The 11,581-nt window shown below is 40.6% G+C and overlaps 1 pseudogene across 1 annotated transcript; it reads left to right on the top strand.

Moving 5' to 3' along the window:
• Positions 1 to 3,357: 3,357 nt before the first annotated feature.
• On the top strand, positions 3,358 to 7,937 carry LOC101007600 (annotated as a pseudogene). The gene has a single exon (XR_002515244.2). The product of XR_002515244.2 is annotated as a keratinocyte-associated transmembrane protein 2 pseudogene (transcript).
• The last annotated feature ends 3,644 nt before the right edge of the window (positions 7,938 to 11,581 follow it).

Genomic DNA, 11,581 nt, shown 5'->3' with positions numbered 1-11,581 from the left:
CTAATTATAAACTGAAAGTTAGTATTTATTGTGTAGCATGGTGCATTTGAGCTTTATTAAGTTTTAGATTAAATCTAAATACACAGTGTCTTAATTTAATTTAAATTAAATTAAGATTTAAATTAATTTAAATCTGCTTCCCCAAGAAGCAGATTTTGAAACAAGAATTCAAGTGCGAATTTATTTGGGATGTACAAGGAAACCATCTGGGAAGTGAAGAAATGCGACAAGGAAGTAAAGGCAACTAACAGAGGGTGTGTCCTCAAGCCTAGCTACCACTGGCTTGGTGTGATATAAAACCATGAGTCTCAGAATTATCCCTACAGGAGCTGTGATATTCATCCACCAACTCCCATCACCCATTGGTGGAGGGCTGCTCCTAGGGGTGGTAATTTCTGAGCATTTCCTTTGGTGCCTGCAGGATTCAAAAGACCTTAGGCACAAAAATGCAGATATTGGCAGGTGGAAGTCTTGGAAGCCAAGGGGAAGGGAGTGTACAGTGTCAAAGATAACAGAAAATCAAAATCAGAAAGAACAATTGTCTTTAGTTTTCTCAAATAGAATGTAGTTTTTCTGTTGCCTTTCATGCAAAACCTCCTCAAAATTTTTCCATCTTCTCTGTCTCTGATCCTTCTCCTCTCATTGTGTCTTCAACACACTCTAATCAAGCTCTGTACCCACCACTCCACCAGAATTGTTCTTGTCAAGGTCACCAGTGATCCACAAGATGCTAAATTCAATGGTCAATTCTTAGTCCTCATCTTACTGGTCCTATTACTAGCATTGATTGATTGATTGATTGAAACAGAGTCTCACTCTGTTGCCAAAGCTGGACTGCAGTGGCACACTCATGGCTCACTGCAGCTTCAACCCATCCTCCCACCTCATCCTCCCAGGTAGCTGGTACCACAGGCATAGAGATGGGGTCTCCCTATGTTGCTCAGGGACAATAAATTGGTCTCAAACTCCTAGACTCAAATGATCCTCTTGCCTTAGCCTCCCAAAGTACTGGGATTACAGGGATGGGCCACCACACCTGGCTCTATTTAACTCCGTTGTTTGCTTCCTCCTCCTCTGAGCACTTTCCTTAATTGGCTTTCATGACATCATAGATTCTGGTTTTTTTGTTTCCCTTCTGTCTCACGGGCTGCTGCTTTTTCAGACTCTCTCCTAATTTTGGGGGCTTCTTAAAATTGGAGTACCCAGGACTCAGAACCTATATACACTTCTCTATCTCAGCCATTCCCTTTATGATGTCATCTAGTCACATGACTTTTAACTGTGATCTATATGTTTACTTGCAAATGTTTATCTCCAACCCTGACCTCTCTACTGATCTCCTGACATATATTTAACTGTATACTAGACATTTTCACTTAAATGTCCAAAAGACCTTTCAAACTTAGTTTGCCCCAAAACAACTTTCTGATCTTTCCTCTAAAACTTGGTCCTCATGCAATCTTGCTCATCTCAGTTGATGACAACTCTACCTTTTTGGTGGCTTAGGCCAAAAACCTTAGATTTATCCTTGACTCCCCTCTTCATTCTATACCACATCTAATTTATAGCAATCCTCTGTTACCTCTATCTTCAAAATATATTCGGAACTGGAACAGTTCTCCAGCAAGTGCCATATCCAAGCCGCCATCATCTCTGAATAATTGCAAGAATCTCCTAGCTGGCTTCCCTCGGAGGAGCCAGAGGGATCTCTTTAGAATGCTAAATAAGGTCATATCACTTCTTGGCTCAAAAACTCTTTAATAATACCCCAAATCATTTGGAGTGAAATCATTCAGAATAAAAGCCAAAATCTATTGTTGTTGTGTTTTCTTGAGACAGAGTCTCACTCTGTCACCCAGGCTGAAGTGCAGTGGTGCAATCTCAGCTCACTGCAACCTCTGCCTCCTAGGTTCAAGCGATTCTCTTGCCTTGGCCTCCCAAGTAGTTGGCATTACAGGCATGTGTTTTTAGTAGAGACGGGGTTTCACCATGTTGGCCAGGCTGGTCTCAAATTCTTGACCTCAAGAGATCCACCTGCCTCGGCCTCCCAAAGTGCTGGGATTACAGGCGTGAGCCACCACACCAGGCCAAAAGCCAAAATCTTTAGAATGGCACGTAAGGCTCTAAGTAACATAGTCCCCCGTTACCTCTCCAATCCCATCTCTTATCACTGTACCCCATATTCCTACTGACTCCAGCGATATTGATCTTTGCAGTTCCTTGGACATTCCAGACACTTCCATACGAGGGTTCTTACCCTTGCTGTTCCCTCTGCCAAGGGCTCACTAACTCACCTTCTTTGCTCAGACGTCATCTTCACAGTGAGACCTTCCTTGACCACTCTCCTTTTTTTTCCCAGTCCTGTGTGTTTCAGACGACCAGCCTTTCAAGATCTAACCCCACACTCCCTTCCAGCACTCTCCATCTCTCTTCCTTGATTGGTTTTTCTCCATAGCACTTATTATTTTCTAACATGCTGGAAATTTTACTTATTATTTTGTTCATTGTCTCGTCACTAGATTACAAATTCCACTCAGCGAGAGTTTCTGCCAATTTTGTCACTGCTCAAAGCCTAGAACAGTACCTGGCACATAGTGGTTACCCCGCAAATATTTTACCTTGTTAACTAAATGGTTTAATTAATTAAACTTATTGACCTCATCAACTAGTTAACTAACAGCAAATGATGAAGTAGTTTGAGAAGTGACTAGAAGGTGAGGAATATGAGGCTGATCATATTCCTTTTTTCTTTTTTTCTGAGACAGGATCTTACTGTCACTGCATTCGGGCAGGAGTGCAGTGGCACAATCATAGCTTGCTGCAGTCTCAACCTCCCAGGCTTAAGTGATCCTCCCACCTCAATCTCCCAAACGGCTGGGACTACAGGCATGCACCACCACAGCTAACTAATTTTAACATTTTATTTGTAGAGATGAGTCTCATTATGTTGCCCAGGCTGGTCTCAAACTCCTAGGCTCAAGGAATCCTCTCACCTTGGCCTCTGTTAAGTGCTGGGATTACAGGTGTGAACCACCACATCCAGCCAAAAACAACACTTTTAAGAAGCTTGGGGGTCGGTGTGGTGGCTTACACCTGTAATTCTAGCACTTTGGGAGGCAAGGCAGAAGGATCTCCTAAGGTCAGGAGTTCAAGAGCAGCCTGGCCAAAATGATGAAACCCTGTCTCTACTAAAAATACAAAAATTGGGCGGGTATGGTTGCACACACATGTAATCCCAGCTATTTGGGAGGCTGAGGCAGGAGAATTGCTTGAACCCAGGAGGTGGAGGTTGCAGTGAGCCAAGATCATGCTACTGCTCTCCAGCTTGGGCAATAGGGTAAGAAAACGTCTTTAAAAAAAAAAAAAAAGAAAGAAAGAAAAGAAAGAAGAGTCTGTTATGGTCGCTGCTGCCCTGAGGAGGATGAGGAAGCCCGCACAAGCAAAACTGCTGCCCGGGTCGGCCATCCAAGCCCTTGCGGGGCTGGTGCAGCCGCTGGTCCTGGCGCTCCTGCTCCTGTCTGCCACTCTATCCAGTGTTGTATCATGGACTGATTCACTGAGCCAAACTGTACTCAACTCAGTTATTTCTACCCCAAATGTGAATGCTTTAACACATGAAAAACAAACCAAACCTTCTATTTCCCAAGTCAGTACCACCCTCCCTCCCACAACGAGTACTGAGAAAAGTGGAGGAGCATCTGTGGCTCCTCGTCCCTCGCCTACACCTCTGTCTCAAGAGGAAGCTGATAACAATGAAGATCCTAGCATAGAGAAGGGGGATCTTCTCATGCTGAACAGTTCTCCATCCACAGCCAAAGACACTCTGGACAGTGGCGATTACGGAGAACCAGACTATGGCTGGACCACGGACCCCAGGGACAACGACGAGTCTGATGACACCTTGGAAGTAAACAGGGATTACATGGAAATTGAACAGTCAGTGAAATCTTTTAAGATGCCATCCTCAAATATAAAAGAGGAAGACAGCCATTTCTTTTTTCATCTTATTAATTTTGCTTTTTGCATTGCTATTGTCTACATTACATATCACAACAAAAGGAAGATTTTTCTTCTGGTTCAAAGCAGGAAATGGCGTGATGGCCTTTGTTTCAAAACAGTGGAATACCATTGCCTAGATCACAATGTTAATGAGGCAATGTCTTCTTTGAAGATTACCAATAATTATATTTTTTAAAGTCCTGTGATTTGAGTTTGCTTATTATGTAATTTTATTTGCTTGACTTTTTATATGATATTGTGCAGACGTTTGACATAGGCAATTGGTACTTAAATGAGAGGTGGGTCTCTGTTTTGCCTTGGTGCTTTGGAAATTAAATGTCACAAACAAGAAGTATATAATGTTTTATCTGTACTTTTAGAGCTGAGTTTAATCAGGTGTCCAAAATGCGAGTTAAGCATTACCTTATATTTACACTGTTAGTTTTTATTGTTTTAGATTTATTGTGCTTCTTCTGGAAGTATTAGTGATGCTACTTTTAAAAGTTCCCAAACTTGTAACTAAATTGTAACATATCTATTACTGACTCATATTCATTCTCTGCCATTCAAATACTATTTTTTAACCACACATTTTTTTTGTGGTCCCAAACTGTAATGTACAAGGATATGTGTGATAATGCTTTGCATTTGAGTAATATTTTTTTTTCCTTCCAAGAAAACTGCTTTGGATATTTTTAGATAATTTAAACATAATTTAGGATAACGATATTGCTCAGTCTGACCACAATTTTAGGTAAAACATTAAATGTGTCAAGAAATCTTGCAACATAGATTCTGCAGTTTGCAGTGGACATAGATAAAATGTTACAGAGATACTTTTTTTTTGGTTTGAATTACTATATTAAATTTAGAGGTGGAAACTGTGGTAAAATATTACATACATGTACAGTTGTCTTTAGTTAGCAATTGATTGTAGCATGGGTACCTCTAAGGTTTCAAGCATTGAGCAGAGTTTAAAATTATATCACATTTGTTTACTTCATTTATTATTTTATAGTAAATTTGAATAAATCTTAGGGGCCATTATCACTTAAATAATACTATATCTAGGTATTGCAAATTAAAATTATACCTGAATGAAGTTGTTTGTGTACATAAAGTATATTTGTGTACAATGACCTTTTTTCCTCCACACTTGTTTTCCTTTGTTTTTGTTTTTTATGGCAATTGGAAATTATTTACTATATTTCATTTGTGTCTATCTATCATAAAGAACTGATCAATATGTAAATATGTGATGTGAACCATGGTTGACTTACAAGTGTCACTACAACTCTTTAGAAAACATAATATATGTTAAGCAGGGCCCAGGTGAGCCAGTGGGCTTGTGCTTTGTGTAGAGCTGGAAGAACGCCGTCCATCCTGTCTCTCAGGTGGACAGTGTACTTTCCTAATAAGGAAGGGAAGTGCAATGGAAATATCTCCGAATTGTTTTATTGCAGTAATTTTTTTATATCTGAAACTGTATTATTTTAGTATTTTGAATAAGATTTTTAAAAATAAATGGCAAAGATATGTATATATACAAAAAGAAGTTTGGATGAGAAGAGAAAATAAAAGAGCAGGGTCATGAGAGTGTTGAAGAACCAAGAGAATGTTTTGTTTTGTTTTAAGTCTGATATCTTTGAGCACACTGGAAGATTGAGGGAAAGCAGCATGAGCCACCATGCCTGGCTGCTAAGGCAATACTTAACCAAATGAGTATAATTGTCTTCCTATAACATTTTTCTCTTACAAAAAAAATGTGGCAGGCCCACAGAGGATAGTCTGCTAATTCCAACTCTTAAGATTACAAGGGACTAGGTACGAATGAGCATAAATGTAAATGAGTTTGTGAATTGGATGGTCAGGTGGTAGAAATGGTATACTTGCCTAATTCTATTTTCTCTATGAATTAGCATCGAAATCATTTTCTAAGAAGGAGTAGGACAAGGTAGGGGATTTGTGGAGCACAGTGAGTATTTGAAATATCTACAGAAAAAAAGGGGGGAACAAAAATATCACCTAACTGAGATTAGAAACGGGTCCACACAGTTGTGGTCTGGGGAACAAATAATGTCAACTACCTGAAAGAGAATACCCAAAGCTAGGTCTTGTGTTGGCTGCCTCCCTAGGATGCATGCTCCTATTCTTTCTCCAATAGCACCCTAAATTTTCCTTTGAAACATTCACTCCTCAACCACATGGTTGTGGTCATATTAACCTCACTCATCCACCTCAGCTCTAGTGGTGGGCCCTGGATGGCTTGGCCAATCAGCATTGTCCACCCCTGACACTGGTCACAATGACTGAGGTGGGAATGAAGAAGGGACACAGTTCGACCCAAAGAGAGAGAGAATGAATCCCAAACTCTGTGCCAGGGATCAACTTCAAAATCACTGTTCTTTTCTGATGGATGGTGTGGGGAGCAAAGGTAACATCTAGAATTGTAGCTGCCATTTTGCCACCAAGTCGAATCCAAGGATAAATCTAGCCCATGAAAGGTGGAGCGGAGAGAGGGATAGAAATAGGATTTGGTTACATCCCTGGGTCAACCGATACATGATGGAAGAACTACACCTGCAATTTTTTATTTTGTGAACCACAAGATTCTCCTTTTCTATGGGCCCATTTGAGTTTTATTGTCTATAACTAGCTACCTAAGAGTCCTAAGGGACACACTTTATTGTGTTAAACATGTGACCTGAGGATTATTTGCATAATTACGTCTGAGGGAGAATACAGTATTCCTCATTTGTTAACATACAATCCAGATAAATCTTTTGCATGTCGCCTTTAAAAATTTGCTAACATATAAGTATTCCAGGGGGCTTTGGAGGCTGGAAATTCAAATTTTAATTAATTCATTAATTGAACAAATATATACCGAGCACCTTCTTTGTACCATGCCCTGTTCTTGATGCTGTAAATATAGCGGTAAATAAAACATATACAAAAAAATTTCTGCCTTAAGCAGTTTGTATTTCAGGTCAGGGAGAGAGAAAGAGGGAGGGAAGAATGGTAAACAAAGAATATACCAGATAGTGATAAGGACTGTGAGAAAAATAAAACTGGGTTCAAGGATACAGGGCAAGGCGGTGCCATTTTACACAGGGTAGTCAGGGGAATCTTTCTGCTAAAGTATTATTTCGGCAAAGACCTGCAGGAAACAAAGGAATGGGCTGTGCAGATATATGGGGAAACATTTTTCCAGGTATAGGAAACATCAGGTGCTAGTGATGTGAGCGTTCTTAGGGGAGTCAAGGAAGATCAGGGTAGATGGAGGCTTTGGTAAGTCTTTAGATTTTAATGGTGTCTAGGCCTATAGAACAAAATCCACATTCCTTATCAGAAATTTGAGGCCCTTGGCCATCTGTACCTCACCACCTTGCAAGCCTGTCTTTGACCATGTTCAGTGTGATGCCAGTCCTCTTCCACACACTGTAGCTCTTCCCTGGACATATCATGCCCTTTACAAGTTAACACTTCCCAGGCCATAGCTTTGAGAATGTCTAGAATGCCTAGAATGCGCTTTCCACGATCTCTACCTGCTAAAATTCTCTTAGTCAAGAACCAGCTCACACGCTACTTTTGTCACACGTAATCACTTCCTCTTCTGTGTTCCCACAGAGTTTTAGCTGTACCTCTCTTGGGGAGTGCTCATGATACTAATGTCTGCAATACAGCATCTCAGCCCACAAGTGCCATCCCCACTAGACTATGCAACGCTTATTCTTCTTTAAACTTCCCCAATATACAGTGCCTTGGATGTATTAAATCATTGCCAGATTTGTTACATAAAAATGCGAGGCATACCTGGGGTACAATGAGTAATCCAGTGTGACTGGAGAAAAGTATGAAAGAAAAGAAGTTTGGGATTTTCAAACCAGAAAAACAGGCCAGGCGCAGTCACTCACACCTGTAATCCCAGCACTTTGGGAAGCCGAGGCGGGTGGATCACTTGAGTTTAGGAGTTTGAGACCAGCCTGGGCAACATGGTAAAACACTATTTCTATCAAAAATACAAAAATTAGCCAGGCGTCGTGGCCTGGCTATAGTCCCAGCTACTTGAGGAGCTGACATGGGAGGATCACTTGAGCCCGGAAGGCCGAGGTTCCAGTGAGCCAAGACCACCTCACTCCACTCCAGCCTGGGTGACACAGTGAGACCTTGTCTCAAAAAACAACCACACACACACACACACACACACACACACACACACACACACAAATAATGCAGAGTTTATACCATTGTGCTGAGGCATTTGGAGTGTTACAACGCAAACCTGTGCCTCCAGATTCCCTGATCTTCCATTTGTGGCAAATAAAACTAATAATCTTTTTACTTTTTTTTTTTCTTTTTGAGACAAGGTCAAGAACTTGATAACTGCTGACCTGCATTTAAATTCCAGTTAAGCTACTTTCTTATCAGCTGTGTGACTCAATCCAACCTGTATTATTTTAATGTAAACTTCACTTTTCCCCTCCATATATTGGGTATAAATAAAAGAGCTGGCTGGGCATGGCGGCTCATGCCAGTAATCCCAGCACTTTGGGCAGCAGTGGCAGGCAGATCACCTGAGGTCAGGAGTTCAAGACCAGCCTGGCCAACATGGCGAAACCTCATCTCTACTAAAAATACAAAAATTAGCTCAGCACGGTGGCACATGCCTGCTATCCCAGGTACTTGGGAGGTTGAGGCAGGAGAATCACTTGAACCTGGAAAGTGGAGGTTTCAGTGAGCCAAGATTGCACCACTGCACTCCAGGCTGGGCAACAGAGTGAGACCCTATTTCTAAATAAATAAATAAATAAGATATTACAAAGATGAATGGAGAGATTACAATTTAAGGCAGCCAGTACTGAGCTTAGCACATTGCAATCAGTAAGAGGTAGCTGCTACTATCACAACATTATCATTCAGATTGGACTATAAGTACTTCTAGTGTGAAGCAGGGTTTGCAGGCCGTAGCATAAAACATTTCTGGAAGCAGGGTGAATAACGGTGGATCCTCTGAAAGCCTTTCTGAAGATTCTAAAACATAAAGCTAAGCTACTGATCTAAACTATTGACCAGCCATGAATTTTTGAGATAGCTAACCTCTCTGTGACCTCTAAAGGACAAGAGAGACAAAACAAACAAATAGAAACCCCACCAGACAACCATCTACCACTCCAGGAATTCAGATAAGTTACTAATGAAAGTGTCTGTGAGACTTATTAAACTGTATGAGAGAAAGATGACATATCAGTTTTGATAACAAGCAGGAAAAAGGATGCTTACTCCCAAAAATATTTTTACCTGTCAACCTCCCTTATTATCAATTAGATGATAATAGAAGAAGGAAGGAAGGAAGGAAGGAAGGAAGGAAGGAAGGAAGGAAGGAAGGAAGGAAGGAAGGAAGGAAGGAAGGAAGGAAGGAAGGAAGGAAGGAAGGAAGGAAGGAAGGAAAAGAAAGTCAACATCCTTAACATTTAACCCACTAGAAACTGTTATTGGCCCTGCATACAAAGGCATTTTCCACTCACGGTCAGCCAAACAGATATGAATTCCAGGTAAGTTACTCTTACTTATTTGTTTTTTTGAAATAGGGTCTCCCTCCGTTGCTCAGGCTGGAGTGCAGTGGTGCAATCATGGGTCACTGCAGCCTCAATTTCCTGGGCTCAAGCAAGTCTCCCACCTCAGTCTGCTGAGTAGCTAGGACTATAGGAACACACTACCATGCATGGCTAATTTGTGTGTGTGTGTGTGTGTGTGTGTGTGTGTAGACAGGGTTTTGCTATGTTGCCCAAGCTGGTCTTGAACTCCTGGGTTCAACCAATCCTCCTGCCTCAGCCTCCCAAAGTGCTAGGATTACAGGTGTGAGCCACTACACCAGCCTATAAGTTACTCTTTCTGAAAACAAAACAGCCAGATCTATGGGCACATACATATGTATTTGTCAGAGCAAGTCATTTCAGAAAATTACTGGGACCAGAACAACACCCACTTCCCACTAACCTGTGATTGGTGAGGCCCATACTTCTTCATAAGGATATCCACCTGGGCTATAAGGACCCCACATATTCTGAGTTACCTTTTCATTCTTCTGGGTGGCACAAGCCTGTTGTACTCAGGTGAGAAGGACAGAAGAATTCCACCCTATCACATGGGCAGACATGGTGTTCAGTTACCCTCTATCAATTAGATTATAGGGTTCAGGAACTAGATCAAATGACAGCTGAGGAGTGTTCAGACATTGTAATGCAAGTAAAGGTATGGATGACAGTGGGCTACTGCTTTGCCTTCAGAAAACCCCAAATTTGGTGAAAAGTGTAATCCAACCTTTTTTTTTTTTTTTTTTTTTTTTAACAGAAACTGCCTGGAAGTTCTTAGAAAAGCAGAAGTGTAAAGTAATGAAAAGTAAAGCCAAAATAATAAAGTGTAAAATAATGAAAGCTGAATACATCAGAGCCTATTAGCTTGCTTCTGCTGTTTGTAGTACTATGGTTTATTCTGCATCAACACAACCGTAGCTGAATTAGATATGACTAACAGTGTTGGTTGATTCTGTTTAATTGAGTCAGATTAATTTGTCAGCTGCACAATCATGTGGGAAAACCATTACTCATATAAACTAGACGTTGATGTTTTAAAATGTGAAATCATTTTTTCCCAAATTTGTGTTGATTTCCGTATCATTATGTCAACCTGTCTTTCCCCTCGGGCTTCCAACAGATGCCTATAACCAATAGAGGATCACTAAAGCAATTTCTAATGAGCTAAGGAACAGCTGAAGGGAGAGCCTAGCGTCCGAGTTAGAGAAGTTAGACAAACGGTGGTGGTAAAGAGTGAGGAGTCAGACTTCCTGGGTTCAACTCCCTGCTCTGGTATTTACCATCAATGAGGTCTTGGGCAAGTTTCTTAATCCCACTACACCTGTTTGCCCATCTCTAAAATAGAGTGAATAATAACATCCACCTTATTCGGTTTTGATGATTAAATTAGGTGATCAATTTAAAGTGTTTACCATAACACTTGGCCTATAGTAAGTGATTTATTAATGCCAACTATTAAAAATAAAATAATAATAATAGATATCAACCTAAAGGCAGTTTTCCTGATAGTTGCTTTCTCAGAAACATTCAGATTAACATATACACCAATATATATGTATATATGCATTAGCCAGAGATTCTCAATCCTAATACTACTGATATTTTGGACTCTATACATCCAAAATATCATAATAAAGAATTATTATTCTTCATTATGGGGGACTCTCCTGTGCATTGTAGGATGTTTAGCAGCATCCCTGACTTCTAACCACTATATAGAACTTTCACAGTTGTGAATCCAAAAATGTCTCCAGATATTGCTGAATATCTCATGGAGCAGCAAAATCCCCAGTTTGAGAACAACTGTGGAGACCCATTAATAGCTGCTGTTAAGGACACACCATCTTCGTCATGTCGCTCTTGCCTAAAGGTCCGGTCAACGGTGTTCACTGTGTGACTAAATGGTAAATAAATCACACCCAAAAATAGCCACCTTAAAATTATTTCTTCCTTTGATATTAATTCAACTTTTGTGAAGAGAGTGT

The sequence above is a fragment of the Papio anubis genome, chromosome 1 (assembly GCF_008728515.1).
Source record: "Papio anubis isolate 15944 chromosome 1, Panubis1.0, whole genome shotgun sequence".
In the NCBI taxonomy this organism is placed as follows: Eukaryota; Metazoa; Chordata; class Mammalia; order Primates; family Cercopithecidae; genus Papio; species Papio anubis.
The sequence above is the reverse complement of the archived record's forward strand: the minus strand, read 5'-3'. Positions and strand labels throughout refer to the sequence as shown.